Source organism: Pelophylax lessonae (assembly GCF_965119305.1).
Source record: "Pelophylax lessonae genome assembly, chromosome: 4".
In the NCBI taxonomy this organism is placed as follows: domain Eukaryota; kingdom Metazoa; phylum Chordata; class Amphibia; order Anura; family Ranidae; genus Pelophylax; species Pelophylax lessonae.
Genome location: NC_138771.1, coordinates 194,065,831 through 194,081,322, shown reverse-complemented (window position 1 = coordinate 194,081,322; position 15,492 = coordinate 194,065,831).

Here is a 15,492-nt window from a genome sequence, read left to right as displayed (position 1 = left end):
CTTTTCATGTTAATGGCACCTACTTGTTTGTTTGGTGCATCTAGGGGGTAATGTTTTATCTGTTCATTTTTGCCATGTCCATAAAGTGTCATTTACTTTGTAAATGTTTACAAAATAAATCAATATTTTAGGTCCTTTATATCAGAGTTAGGCAGCCAGAGACTTGCAGGTTACCAGCATGTTCTGGGCTGCCTTCCTGCCTCTGATTTATATGATTCGCACACACTGAAAGATGTTTGCAATGTTTAAATCTCTTCTTAATAGAAGCGGGCCTTCATATGCAGACATCAATGTTTTTCTCTTTTGATTACCTATACTTTTCATAATTTATATCAATATATTTCTACTAAATAAAATGGATTGGACTGCAAGACTTGTATGTGTGTTGAGATTTCCAATAATTTATTTGTAATCTATGTAGTGTTCGAAATGCATTTTATATATATTTTTCCTGATCTGCACTGTTAGGACATTTGATGCAAATACTTTTTTTGTAAAGATGTATGTTTCGGAGGAATTGGAAAGCGATGTGCCCTGTTATTTCTATTCAAGAGGATAAACTTCCAGGTTTTACATTCCTGAAAAGCTGTATGTGGAATGTGATGTTTAAACACTTTTATCCTTCGTTGGTTTTACCTTTAATGTAATAAGGCTATACAGCACTTCTGTATTAAATATGAAGGATAATAAAACTGTACCTTCCAATTGTACATTTTCTGTTTGTGCATATTCATTATAGCGAACTATGTTACATATGCAATAACGAACCCTCTGCCACTAGGGGATTTAGTTCACATCACTCCCAGAGCAACGCCACAGCCATGTCGCGCTAAATCCAGCATGCAGTTGATAAAATCTGAGCCCATGTAGATCATCCTGAAACTCAAGTTTGGTAACAATATGTAGCAGGCCTAAGCAATCCTAAAATACAAGACCTGTTTCATGCTTAACTAAATTCTACAGTGCACAATGGAGATGTGAAGCACAGATTTTAATTTTTTTTTTCAACTATAGTTTTAGGTAACCTTAGCACTCCAGCTGTGATGAGACGTTTCAAGTGCTAAACTGGGACAGTGGTGAGGAGTAATGCTGCAATTCTCTATGTTCCCGCCCACCTCCACCCATCCCTTATGTCTGGAAAATGGCAATACTGACAGAAGTTCCAACCTACCCTAATCTGCTAAAAAGTGTTAAGACCAGATTTTACATGTAGATTTTACACAGTATCAACTTTTTTGGGAATATCGAACACAGTGATTTCAAAATCTCATATGCATTTACAATAGAAAACCTAACAAATTTTCCATTTTAAGAAAATCAGTCGAAGTTGGGACAGGGCAACAAAAAGTTGGTGAAATAGGTGGAACTAACAAGGAAGAGCTGGAAGAACATTTTGCAACAAATTAGGTTAATTGGTAAACAGGCCAGTAACCTCATTCAGGGAATCTGGGGAAATCTCTATGCGCAAGGGACAAGGCCAAAACGCAATATTGAATGGCAAAGATCTTCAGGCCCTCAGACGGCACTGCATTAACAGGCATGATTTTGTGATGGACATTTACTGCATGGTCTAAGGAATACTTCCTACAGTGAACAGTTCACTGTGCCATCCAAAATGTAAGGTAAAGGTCTATCATGCAAAGAAGACACCATATCTAAACATGATGCAGAAACGCCATGGACTTTTCTGGGCCAAAGCTCATTTAAAATGGTCTGTTGCAAAAGGGAAAACTGCTGTGGTCAGGTGTTTTGAAATTTGACAATTCTTTTTGGCAAACCATAGGCTCTTTGTCCTCCTGGACTAAAGGCGAGAGGACCCTCCAGCTTGTGATCATTGCTCAGTTCAAAAGCCTGTATCTCTGATGGAATAGAGATGCATTAGTATGTATGGAATGAGCAACTTCCACATCTGGAAAGGCACCATTGACGCTGAAAGATGTATATCCATGTTTTAGAACAGCATATGCTCCCATCCAGGAAAAGTATATTCTTTCGTTCACTAACGGACACATGTCTTCTAGACCCTTGGGCTTATGCTGCTCTCTTTTCAGGAGTAGGACTAAGCGGAAACACTTGGCTACGCCCCTGAGGCAGTCCAGGGGGTATACTATCAATTCCTGCTATAGGACTTCAGACTTTTCTGCCTAGTCAGGAGTAAGGACCTGGCTCCCTGCTGGGATCTGCGGTCCTGGCATTTTTTTCTTTTTTAAATGGAATTTTTTTCTTTTTTAAATGGAATTTTTCTTTATTTTGTTCCGGTGTGAACCACAATCAACAGCTGGACTAGGCAACGCACTGGATATCCTAGCTCCTTATGGTTGTCCCAGTCTGGCCTGTGAGCACGACCCAACTATTAGCTCCACGCTAGGTTGGCCGCGACATAGCCCCACTGGACGGGGGCTAGCCGGTGAGTGAAATGCCTCGCAAGGTCACATAGCACTGGTAATGACGGCAGTCACAGCACCTCCCATTCCAAGATGGTGCCATGGACTGCTGGGAGTGGTGCCTGCCTAATGCCATGGTGTGGTGAGTAGTAGTGTTCCCTCCTCCTTTCTTTGGTAATTGCTGGGGTGGTTGTGGGCTCTCCCTGGGGATGGTAGGCCCCCTCCTGTGTTCTTCCCCCCCCCCTCTCCCTAGTGGGGTTCCCCTGCGTTGGTCGCCCTCACCTGTCCACTGTCACCCCCCCCAGTCCTCTTTTGGGGAGCATGGGTGTGTTTTCGGGTGGGGGGGCTTCACTGGTGCTGGGCTGGAAAGTGGTGGGTGTGTTGCTGATGACCCCCTTTAGGGGTGCCTGTCACTTTGGTGCTGCAGGGGGGGTTTCCTCCTGGTGGATTATTATTTCCCTGGGGTCCTGCGCAGCACTGCCTTTTTGCCATTGATGATGTTTACCCAGCTTCGGCGGCCATGTTTTGGGTTTTCCATTGCAAATAGAGGCAGCCATTTTCTTGTAGTCTGTGTGCGGTGATGTGCTGCAGGGGCCTCTAGTGTCAGTATTTCCTCTTTGATCGCAGTATGGCAGACTGTTTGGCACTCTCCAGCTCTGGAGTGGTGAGTTCTAGTGGGTATACGATCATTTCTCTGCTACATACAGCGCTGCGGGTGCGCTTATACTTATGGTGCTCCAGCAGGGTGCAGGGGGGTTCTTTTTGAAAGAAAAAAAAGCAGCCTCCATCTTCATTAGCTGAATGGGTTATGCTACTCCCTGCAGGAGTTGTCTAGGCAGGAAAAATGTAAATGTACACATGCCCACGGGGCTGTCCCCACAGGCATAACCCAAACACCCTCTGCTCAGCAAACCAGTTTTACTGCCTAGAGAAGGAGTAGGACCTAGGTTTCCTGCTAGGACTTTGGTCTCAGTTTTTTTTATTTATTTTCAGAATATTTTGTTTTACTTCTATTTTCACTTGCTAGTTAGTGGTAAGGGGGATCCTCTTGTTCTGCAAAGAATGCGGCTGGGGTTTCGCACTGGATAATCTAGATCCTTTTGGTCTCGCCAGCCTGGCCTATGAACGTGAGCAGGTTTATAGTCCCGCACTAGGCCTTGCCACAACGGTTCCCCTTTCCAGATAGGGATGAGTATAGGAGCGGTCGCCTCGCCGGGACGCAACGACCTGGAACGCCCTGAGTCGCAGCGTACCCCTCTGCTGGCAGCACCCCCACTTGGTGTGGGAGGAGGTCTGCCTGGAGCGGAGCCCACCCGGTCCATTGTATGGTGAGTAAATATGACCCCCCCCCCCCTTTGCCCCTGGTGTCCTGTGGGGGGGGGATGTGGGCCCTCCTGGGGATAATGGGACCTGTACCTCTTAAAAGATTACCCCTGGCCTGTCAGGTACCCGACCTCTGTACCCTGTCTGTCTCCCGCCCTGCAGGGGGCTATGTAACTGGGGTGCCTGGTGTCCTAAGGGGGGTGGCAATAGTACCTTGTTGCTTGCTGGGTCTTGTTTGTAGATCCTTGAGGCCTTCATTGTGGGGGGGGGGGGTGTCCCTGGCCGCATGGTATGCTGTGGGCGCCGCCATCTTAAGTGTGGGCAATGTGAATATTTTTCTCATGGAGTTGTATGGGGCAGCCATTTTCCCTGAGCTTCCTATTAAAATGCATTGGCAACCATTTTTGTGTAGTCCTATGTACTGCATTAGCAGTGTGACCGTTTACATCCAGGCCAAGGTCACTTCCTGTGATTCTTCTTCCTGCTACAGGCCATTCAGGAGGGTTTTCTCTGGTGGTGGTACAGTACTGGGGTCTTTGTGGGCATATCCCTGCACACTCTGCTGTTAGTGTATATTTAAGGGGGAATCTGCAGATTGGGGCGGTGGGGATCTCTATTGGCGCTTCTTAAAGTGACAGTACTCGGTTTTTCTGTAACTTTGAATATGGAGTCCCAGGCTGTGATTTCACCCTCAGACCCACTCTGTGCGACTCCCGGATAGTCTGGATTGCACTCGCTGGCCGCGATTTCAGCAGCTCTGGAAAGCCTGGCAATAAAAGTTGATTTTTGTCATGACAAAGATTAATAGCTGAAAATGGCCGCTGCCTTCTCCATCTTTGGTGGTGTCCCCTGATTGATTCAGAGGCTGATGTGGTCGCCACGGATGCCCTCTTTGTGTCTGTTTTGGTATCGCATACAGTTATGGAATGGATTAGGGTTCTGAAAGGGAACTTGGACCCTGACGTAGTTCCCCCAGAACTAATGGACCAGATGGCCCAGGCCATGATGTTCCTGTGTATTGCGTCCCTGGATGCGGCTCCCCTGGTGGCCAGAGTTTCGGCTGTGGGGATTACCCTACGGCGCATGGCTTGACTGGTTTGACTAAAGAGCTGGTCGGCTGACCAAGCTTCCAAGAAAGCCCTTTTCTGGGAGAGCGTTTGACTCACTGGATGAGTTGATCCAGGTTCTGACTGGCAGTAAAGGGCCATACATGCTATAAGATTTTCTGAAGACTTTTTCCTTTAGACTTACCAAAACCATATAATATAAGGTCAAACCTAAACCCTTTCAATTTGTATGCAATCTGGCAGGCCCTTGCACTACATAGAAAAGGTAAATCTGAAGGAAATCTAACCAAAAGTTGGATAGTGTGTATCCAGCTTAAGAGTACTCTTCTTCCTCAATCCTCCAAAGGTAAAACACCCCATGCTAAGCGCGGACCTTCCTTTACTGCTCATAGACAGTTTTTCCGTGCCCCCGGGGTGCAAGAAAAAGCTAAGCTGTTCAGAGCTTCTGGAGGGTTTAAGAAGCACTGGGACAAGACCAGTCAGTCCGGTGCTGCGGGCAAGTCCTCTTCAGCATGAAGGGGCGCCCTTACCCGTTTCTGGGGTGGGGGGATGAATGCACTTCTTTCAGAAACCCTGGACTTCCTTCGTTCAGGACAAATGGGTTTGCAAATTGATTTGTTGTGGGTACAAAATTGAATTTTGGTCCCGGACAGGGGACAGGTTTTTCCAGTCAAATCTTCACCTGTCTCCAGAGCATTTGAAAGATCTTCGGGAAGCTGTACAGGACCTCCTGGCTCAAGTGTGATCGCGCCGGTTCCTCCGCATGAACGCTCTCAAGGTTTCTATTCACGGTGCCCAGAAAGGAGCGTAAGGTGCGTCCACTCCTGGATCTCAAGGCTCTGAACCGCTTTCAGTGGGTGCAGAAGTTTTGAATGGAGTCCGTTTGGTTGGTGGTGGCATCCTTGAATCAGGGGGATTTTCTGGCCTCCATCGATATCAAGGATGCATATCTCCACGACCCTATTTTCGAGGGACATCAGCGATTCCTCTCTTTGCGGTGGCAGAGGAGCATTTTTCAATTTGTGCCATTACCCTTTGGTCTCGGCTCTGCTCCCAGAATTTTTAACCAAGGTCCTGGCGCCTGTACTGGCTTTGTTACGTCAGAGAAATCTCAATTTTGGGATATCTGGACGCTCTCCTGTTGCGAGCAGGCTCTCATTCGGATCTGTTGGACAACATCTCTATTACAGTTCAGACCCTTCAAGAATTCTGGTGGAAGATGATGTCGACCTTTGAAGCGGTCGTGTTTACTCATTCCAGGCCTCTGCAGAAAGATTCTGCCACAATGGAACAGGGACCCTCGGTCATTGGACCAGAAGATTTGTTTGAGTCCTCTTATGAAGTCGACTCTATCCTGGTGGATCCAGTCTCCTGCCTTGTCAGGGCAAGTCCTTCCTGCCACTGTTCTGGAAGGTGGTCACCACAGATGCCTGCCTGTCAGGCTGGGGTGGAGTGCTGGGAAAGCTCTGTGCCCAGGGGACTTGGGCGTCAGTCCTTGCCGATCAACATTCTGGAGCTAGGAACGATCAAGCTTTGCCTGTTCCATTGGACGAGCCTGCTATGCGGTTCTCCGGCTCAGGTACAGTCGGACAATGCCACGGCTGTGGCTTACATCAATCATCAAGGGGGCACCAAGAGTGTCCTGGCAGCCAAGGAAGTGGCCGATATTCTGGTTTGGGCGGAAGCCTATGTTCCAGCTCTTTCCGCAGTTCACATCCTGGGTGTGGAGAATTGGCAAACAGATTACCTGAGTCGTTAGGTGTTGGATGGAATGGTCCCTTCATCCGAAGGTGTTTCGCCTCCTGTGTGTCCGGTGGGGGAGTCGGGAGGTGGATCTATTTGCCTCTAGTCTCAACCGAAAAGTCCAGAGGGTTGTGGCCAGGTCTCGGGATCCTCTGACCGACGCCACAGATGCTCTGGTGGCTCCTTGGGGGTCTGTATCGGCAGATTTATGCCTTCCCTCCGTTCATACTCCTGCCGAGATTTCTTCGCCGGTGGGTGGTGGAAGGCATTCTGGTCGTTCTGATGGCACTAGACTCGCCTCGGCGGTCTCTGATATGGTGGCTCTGCTCCCTTGCGCTTTGCCTGGAAAAATCCTTTCTTCCCCCTGTATTGCAGTGATTACTAAAGATGCCAGTCTGTCTGGCTGGGGAGGTGTCTTGGGTGTGTACTCAGCCCAATGTGTTTGGACTTGAGGGGAGTCCAGTCTGCTGATCAACATCCTGGAGATTTGGGTGTCTGTCTCAGTGGACAGATCGTCTGCAGGGACTCCCTGTGAGGATACAATCGGACAATGCTACGGCTGTGGCATATGTCAATCATCAAGGGGGCACAAGGAGTGCCCTGGTGGCCCGGGAAATATCTGGCATCTTGAGGTGGGCAGAACTATTTGTGCCCTCTCTGCTGTGCACATTCTAGGGGTAGAGAATTGGCAAGCGGACTGTCAGCAGGCGTTGGATCGAGGAGAATGATCTCTTCACCTGAGGTGTTTCATCAGCTGTGCCTTGGGTGGGGGACCCCCAATGTGGACCTGTTGGCCTCTTATCTCAACAGGAAGGTGCAGAGGTTTGTGTCAAGGTCTCGGGATCCTCTGGCCGACACTGCCCTGGTGGCCCCTTGGGGTCAGTGTCGTCTGATTTACGCTTTTCCTCCAATTCAACTTATGTCGAGACTGCTACGCAAAATCGAGGTAGAAGGGATTCCAGTCATTCTGGTGGCCTTGCCAGTCTTGGTATGCAGGCCTGGTAACGCTGCTAGCAGACATCCCTTGGAAAACTTCCTCTCAGGGAAGATCTTCTGTCTCAGGGACCAATCTTCCATCCTGCTTTACAGTCGCTGGCTTTAACAGCTTGGCTATTGAAAGCCAGGTGCTGAAGGACAGAGTGCTGTCAGAGTTGGTGATTCCTACTTTGTTAAAAGCTAGGAAATCTACTTCCAGAAAAGTTTATCATAGAGTTTGGAAGGCGTACATTACTTGGTGTGAGTCCCGGGGGCTTTCTCCCTGTTTGAGTTTGTACAACTAGGTGTAGACCAACGTTTTGACTCTGGGCACCATCAAGGGCCAGAATTCCGCTTTTGGCCATATTTTTCCAAAAGCCATTGACTGCGAAGTCCTTGGTTCACACTTTGGTGCAGGGAGTTCTCCATCTGGCTCCTCCTGTGCGATCCCTGGTACCTCTGTGGGATCACAATTTGGTACTGTTAGTACTTCAAAAGCCTCCTTTTGAAACCATTTGTGAACTCCCTCTGCTCACTCTTTCGCAGAAGGTAGCTTTTTTTAGTTATTACTTCTGCACTTAGGGTGTTGGAGTTGGCTGCGTTGTCCTTTCGGTCACCTTACCTGTTGGTTCACAGGGACAAAGTGGTGTTGAGACCCTGTCAGGCGTTCCTTCCTAAAGTGGTCTCAGGGTTTTGTTTGAATGAAGAATATTGTGTTAACGTCCTTATGTCCTAAGGCAAAACAGCCTAAAGAAATTTATTTTTCCACATTAGATGTGGTCAGGGCAAATCAGGTGTACCTGGCGGTGACTAAGTCGATTCGGAAATCCGATTCTTCTTACGGATGGACCTCGTAAGGGGCAAGCTGCATCTGCTACGACCATTTCCAGATGGATCAGGCAGACAGTGGTGCAGGCCTATTCTATAAAGGGTCAGGTTCCTCCTTTCCCTGTCTAGGTGCATTTTACTAGGGCGCAAAGATTTGCAGGCTGTGGTTGAAACCCCCCCCCCCCGCCCCCCCCGAGGGTGTATTTTTTCCTGGTGGTGAGCTACAGTTGTTTCTGGTTGAGTGCCTGGTTTACCTGGTTGGCTATGTTTAGCCTTGTTGGGAATTTATATGCATTGCTGTGTTTTTCCCACCCCTCATGTTGATATTGCTTTGGGATATCCCAAGGTTTTAGAAAACATGGAGCGGTGTCCATCAGTGAATGAAAGAGAACTGGATTTTTGTCTCACTGTAAAATCCTTTTCTCTGAAGGTTCACTGACTGGCACAGCACCTGCCCCTCTGTTGCGTTATGTATTATTCTAACATTGCTTGTTACAAACTGAAGTCCTATAGCAGGAAGTGATGGTATACCCCCTGGGACCTGCCTTAGCCAAAAGTTTTCCGCCTAGTCATACTCCTGAAGAGAGCTCAACATAAGCCCAAGGGTCTAGAAGACATGGAGCTGTCAGTCAGTGAACCTCAGAGAAAATGTTACGGTAAGACAAAAATCCATTTTTTTTTTTTTTCCAGGGAAAACCTTGCATATTTCAGCAGGGGCATGCTAAACTGCATGCTGCATCTATGACAACAGCATTGTTTCCTAGCAGAAGAGTCTGGGTGCTTAACCCCTTAGTGACTGAGGGTAAAACAAAATGTTAATAAATACAGTTTTGCAACTTGTGATATGTACAGATTTACCAAAACATGTCAAACTACTTTTGTGTATCCAGCTGAATTGTACCTTTTTCTTTTTTTTCCAGGACAAATTGGGGTTTCTTTTGTTGATAAAGAATATCAGTGGTTAATAAAAAGCTTTTTAAAAAAAAAAAAAAAATTTTTAGTTGTGTATTTCTTGCTTTTATGATAATTCCCCACCAACACATAAAACAAAAGAAATTCTCCTCCTGACTATCACAGAGATACCAGATATGTGTATGTTATTTGCTGTTTGTACCTGTAGTAAGACCCAGAAGCAATGGTGTGCATTTTCCTTTAAACACACTGATACTAATTTTAAAAATGCTTTAATAAGAAAAAAATAAAAATTCCTACCAAAAATATACACTGACCTTGACCCTACCACTAACACTGCCACTGACCTAGATCTATCCATTTAATTTTTATAAATTATTACTTTCACACGGTTTTTAGTTTACAGCTTCATCTCCTGCAAGGAGAGGAAGGTACAACATATTGTTCTCTCCATGCAGCAGAGAAAGTAAATACGGGTGGATGCACAGTGACTGATCACTGTAATAGCCAATTGGAGGCTATCACAGCGATCAGGTGACCTGGAACCGGGAGTCCCGAGTCCTGATCATTAAGGCAAGAGCCGGGGCTCTTGATGAGAGTCCAGTCTCTTCTGGGAGCATGCTCCCAACACAAAGCAAAGTGTGCATAAATTCTGCTCCAAAGAAAAAAAAGCCCAGTCCAGTGGGGCGGTATGTGTGTGTACTGTCTTTGGGAAAGGGGTTAACTGACCAGCCTGCAGACCAGATCTTTCACCAATCGAGAATTATTTGGCACATCTTGAAACGTCAAATACGACCAAGACCCAGGACTGTTGAGCAGTTAGCATCCTATATCAGACAAGAATAGGACAACGTTCCTCTCCCAAAACTCCAGCAACTGGTCTCCGCTCCCAGACAACTTTTTATATATATATATATAGATGTGTTGCTGCCTTCCATTTCAAAATTACCTTTTCTCTTTTGTTCATTGACAGAGCGCCTCATCTTCATGACTATATGGGTTATACTGCCCCCTACAGGAGTAAAACTACTTCTGCTTAATCAGGAGTAAGGACCTAGTTCTTTGTTGAGATCTCTGTTCCTGGCAATTTTTTTCTTTTAAATTGAATTTTTTTTCCCTCCTTTTTTATTACTTTGTTTCTGTAAGATCTACAATCAAGTGCCGGACTGGGCGACGACCTGGATAATCTAGATCCTTATGGTCCCCCCCAGCAAGCGCTTGCAGACTGCAGCTCCATGACATAGCCCCACTGGATGGGGGGCTGGCCTGCAAATTAAACGTCTCGCGAGGGCGCATACCAACTGGCTTCGGCCTAAGTCGCAGTGATTACTCCTGGCCTACAGCACACACACTGCGATGGAGCAGTGGTCTGTCTGGAGCAGTGCCCACCCTGTTCCTTGTGTGGCAAGTAGCTGTCCCCCTCTACCCCTTGTGGGTTTTGGGGTAGACATGGCCCCCCTGCGAAGGTTGGACCCCGGGCTCCCCTCCCTACCAGTCAGCGTTTCCCCTTTCTCTCTGCCCACATCTACCTTTTAGGTCGGCCTGAGGTATTGCACTGTTGATGGGGGATGGAGCGGGGTGGCACGGCTGCTGTGGCCTCTTTCCTATGGTTTCCAATGGAAATAAGTGTCAGGCATGTTTTTAGAGTCGGATGGGTGGTGATTGGGTGGTGGGAGCCCTTCCTCTGCCTCTAGTGCTGATTCATGGATATTCCTCTTCCTGATCGTCGCATGGTGTGCAGTTAGTTCGGGCTGTGAGTACCTGGCCGGTGGTGATGAGTCCTTTTGTGAGGTTTTCACTCACGCTTTCTTTTATTGCAGCGGTAGTGCTCTGTGCTGGGCCTTGTGGGTTTACACTTCTTTTGTGTGGGTTTCCCTCTCCATTCATTGAGTCCCTGGAGCATAACTCACCATCTGATCCCCTCTCAGAGGCTGTCAGGCCCTTCAGGTCCCAACAACTGACAGCGGTCTTGGAGTCTTTGGGGGGATCATTTGGTCATAGGGCTACAGTTTGTCTGTGATGCCTTTCTGGATGCCTCTCCCTTGATTTCTAGATTGTCTGTCTCAGCAGTGGTCCTGCGGCGTATTATCTGGCTGAACTGCTGGTCTGCAGACCAGGCTTCTAACAAGGCCTTATCAGATCTTCCATTTGTAGGAGATCATCTGTTTGGAGCTTTTTTGGAGGACATTATCAAAGGCCTCACAGGGGGAAAGTGTACTCTTCTTCCTCAGGCTTCCAAGGGTAAGGAGTCCCTTTGCAGACAGGGGCCTTTCTTTTCGGCTCACAAGCGGCCTTTTCTTCCCTCAAGGTCTCAAGACCAGGGATCTATGCACTTCAGGGCTTCCGCCGGGGGTTCTAAGAGGTCTTGGTCTGGCAAGCCACAAGCGGGCGCCCTCACCCATATCTGGAGTGGGGGGATGTCTCTGCTGGTTTCCGGATCCGTGGATCTCCCTGGACAAGTGGGTTCACAAAGTAATTTGCTCCGGCTACAAGTTCGAGGTTCTTCCCTTCCAACCTGCACATGTCCCCAGATCGCATAGGGGGATCTCTATGGGGCAGTACAAGACTTGTTACTTCAAGGGGTGATTGTTCTGGTTCCAACATCAGAAAGTTTTCAAAGTTTTTACTCTCTGATCTAGTACGGCTGCTCGCTGATGCCCCTTGGAAGATCGGTTGTCCAATTTTCCATCCTGCTTTAGGATGGCCAATTTTCCATCCTGCTTTACAGTCGCTGGTTTTGATGGCTTGGTGTTGAAAGCCAGGTGCTTAAGGATTGAGGTTTGTCTGAGTCGGTGATTCCTATGCTGGTTAAAGCTAGAAAATCTACTTCAAGGAAGATTTCCCATCATACTTGGAAGACGTACATTGCGTGGTGTGAATCCCTCAGGTCTCACCCTCGCTCCTTTTCGGTGACTCGAGTCTTGGCTTTCCTCCAACAAGGGGTTGGGCAGGGCCCACGTCTCGGCCTTGATGGTTTTCTTTCAACGTTCGTTGACCACACATTCCCTGGTGCGTACCTTTTTATCCAGGGAGTGAGACATTTGATTCCTCCAGTGCGGTCTCCGTTGCTGCCGTTGGACCTCAATTTGGTGTTTTCAGTTTCTCCAGAAGCCTCCCTTTGAAGATATTTGGGAGGTTCCCCTGCTTACGTTATCCCAGAAGGTGGCCTTGTTGGTGGCTATCACTTCTGTGCACAGGGTGTCGAAGCTGGCGGTGCTGTATTGTCGTGCACCTTACCTGGTGGTTCACAAGGATAAGGTGGTTCTTTGTCCATGTCTGTCGTTCCTTCCGAAGGTCGTCTCTGATTTTTATTTGAATGAAGACATCGTGTTGCCTTCCCTTGTGGTCTCAGGCCTAAGCATCCTAAGGAAGTTTATTTGCATTCCCTGGATGTGGTGCAGGCAATAAGGGTGCACCTGGCAGCTACAGAGTCTTTAAGAAAGTCAGACTCACCGACCATTTCCAGATGGATCAGACAGACTCTGGTTCAGGCTTATTCCATTAAGGGTCACTTACTTACCAGAAAATCATTGACACAGCACCTGCCCCTTATGGATTTGGATTTTTTTCTCTTCTGACACTGCTTGTAACAAAACTGAATACCTATAGCAGAGAGTGGGAGTATACCCCCTGGGACTGCCCCATAGGCATAGTCGTGTTTTTGTCTGCCTATTGTCCTACTCCTCCTGTAGGGGGCAGTATAACCCATATAGTCATGAAAATGAGGAGCTGTGTCCGTCAATGAACATCAGAGAAATGGATTTTACAGTAAGTAAAAAATCCCATTATTTCTTAAAATAGTACTTTTTTTTTTTCTTCTTTTTCTTCTCAGTTTAAACATTTTGATAGGTTTTCTATTGTGAATAAAACATGGCTTCATGAGACATGCAAATTATTGCATTCTGTTTGTATGTAGATTTTACGCCACATCCCAACTTTATTGGTATTGGGGCTGTAGGATTCTTTGCCTGCCACAGTGCTACTAGAAATTTCCCCAGTGAAAGGCCTAACAGATTCCCCCCCCCCCCCCATCCTATTTTTATTTATCTTATTGCTTTATATGCATTAAGATAAAAATACCACCTGTGTACAGCAGTCCCTCTAATACTTACCATCTTTATCCAGCAATTTTGCAGGAGTGTCTCAGCTGCCCGGGACCCCCTCCTCCTTGGCTGAGACAGCATCAGTGTGCAATTTGCTCCTGTCAATCAGTCAGCCAATCAGAGAGAGGGGATCGGGCCGGGTTGCGGCTCTGTCTGAATGGACATAGGGAGCTGTGACTCAGCTTGGGTGCCCCCATAGCAAGCTGCTTGCTGTGGGGGTACTCAACAGGAGGGAAGGGCACAGAAGAGGTAAGGAGAAAGGAGGATCCGGGCCACTCTGTAAACTGCATAGAGGAGGTAAGTATAACATGTTTTTTTTTTTTTTTTTTTTAAATAACAGAGAGAGAGAGACTTTACAATCACTTTATGAGAAACAAATTCATAGGACCAGTTAATAGGTTATATATTAATGAATGTAGTTTTTTTTTTTTTTCCTTCCCCCCTGCACACCAAAAACACATAAAAGAATTCCCACATGACTAGGACAAGCCCTATTTGTGTACACAAATGTTATGCGAAGTTTAATCTAGATGAGCATCTTGAATTGTAGACAAATCTTAATTGCCCCTTATTCTTGTATTACAAGCCTTTTACAAGGTGACACTAATTGTCAGTAGTTGAAATATTGATGTTTCTCATTTATAATTTACTCAACCCAAAATTAAATGCAAAGCCAACATAAATAAATGAAAGGAAGGTATTCAGCAACTATGACTTAATTATCCTCCACTCCCATTATCTTGTATTACTTTAGACTAGGTTCACACATGTGTGGGTGTGGGGTACTATGTAAATTGCACCTGTTCCCACAACCACCTGCAGGCATACTGCACTACTCCTTTTGTAGACGTGTGGGGCTGCAAGTCATTCTTTTTGGCACCCACGCATCTGAGGATTTTCTGTTGCAGGAAATAGCATGGTACAAAAGCACCTTGTGATTTCCCTCCAGCTGCATTTTAAACAAGGTGCAGGAACCTTTTTCCTACATCAGACAGGCACAAGAGCCTATGCCAATGAATGGGCTGCATTGCCTGAATAAGCGCAGCTTGCAGAGCAGCTTGGTTGTGAACCTAGCCTAAAGTTAAAGAATACATGTAGTAGAAGAAACATGGGAGGTTGCCATGGCTTTCCTTCTAAAAAGCCAAATTGCCAAACACTAATAAATAAATATACAGTATCTCACAAAAGTGAGTACACCCCTTACATTTTTGTAAATATTTTATTATATCTTTTCATGTAAAGTAGTGAGTGTACAGCTTGTATAACAGTGTAAATTTGCTGTCCCCCCAAAATAACGCAACACAGCTATTCATGTCTAAATTGCTGACAACAAAAGTGACTACACCCCTAAGTGGAAATCAAATTGGGCCCAAAGTGTCAATATTTTGTGTAGCCTCCAACTTTTTCCAGCACTGCCTTAACCCTCTTGGGCATGGAGTTCACCAGAGCGTCACAGGTTGCCACTGGAGTCTTCTTCCACTCCTTCATGACGGCATCACGGAGCTGGTGGCTATTAAAGACCTTACACACCTCCACCTTCCATTTAAGGATGCCCCACAGCTGCTCAAAAGGATTTAGGTCTGGAGACATGCTTGTCCAGTCCATCACCTTTACCCTCAGCTTCTTAAGCAAGGCAGTGGTCATCTTGGAGGTGTGTTTGGGGTCATTATCCTGTTGGAATACTGCCCTGCGGCCCAGTCTCCAAAGGGAGTGGATCATGCTCTGCTTCAGTATGTCACAGTACATGTTGACATTCATGGTTCCCTCAATGAACTGTAGCTCCCCAGTGCCAGCAGCACTCATGCAGCCCCAGACCATGACACTCCCACCATCATGCCTGACTGTAGGCAAGACACACTTGTCTTTGTACTCCTCACCAGGGTTGCCGCCACACACGCATGACACCATCTGAAGCAAATAAGTTTATCTTGGTCTCATTAGACCACAGGACATGGTTCCAGATTTAGTCCTTAGTCTGCTTATCTTCGGCAAACTGCTTGCAGGCTTTCTTGTGTATCATCTTTAGAAGAGGCTCCCTGGGTCAACAGCCATGCAGACCAATTTGATGCAGTGTGTGGTTTATGGTCTGAGCACTGACAGGCTAACCCCCCACCCCTTCAACCTCTGCAGCAATCCCACATCAATTTCCCAAAGACA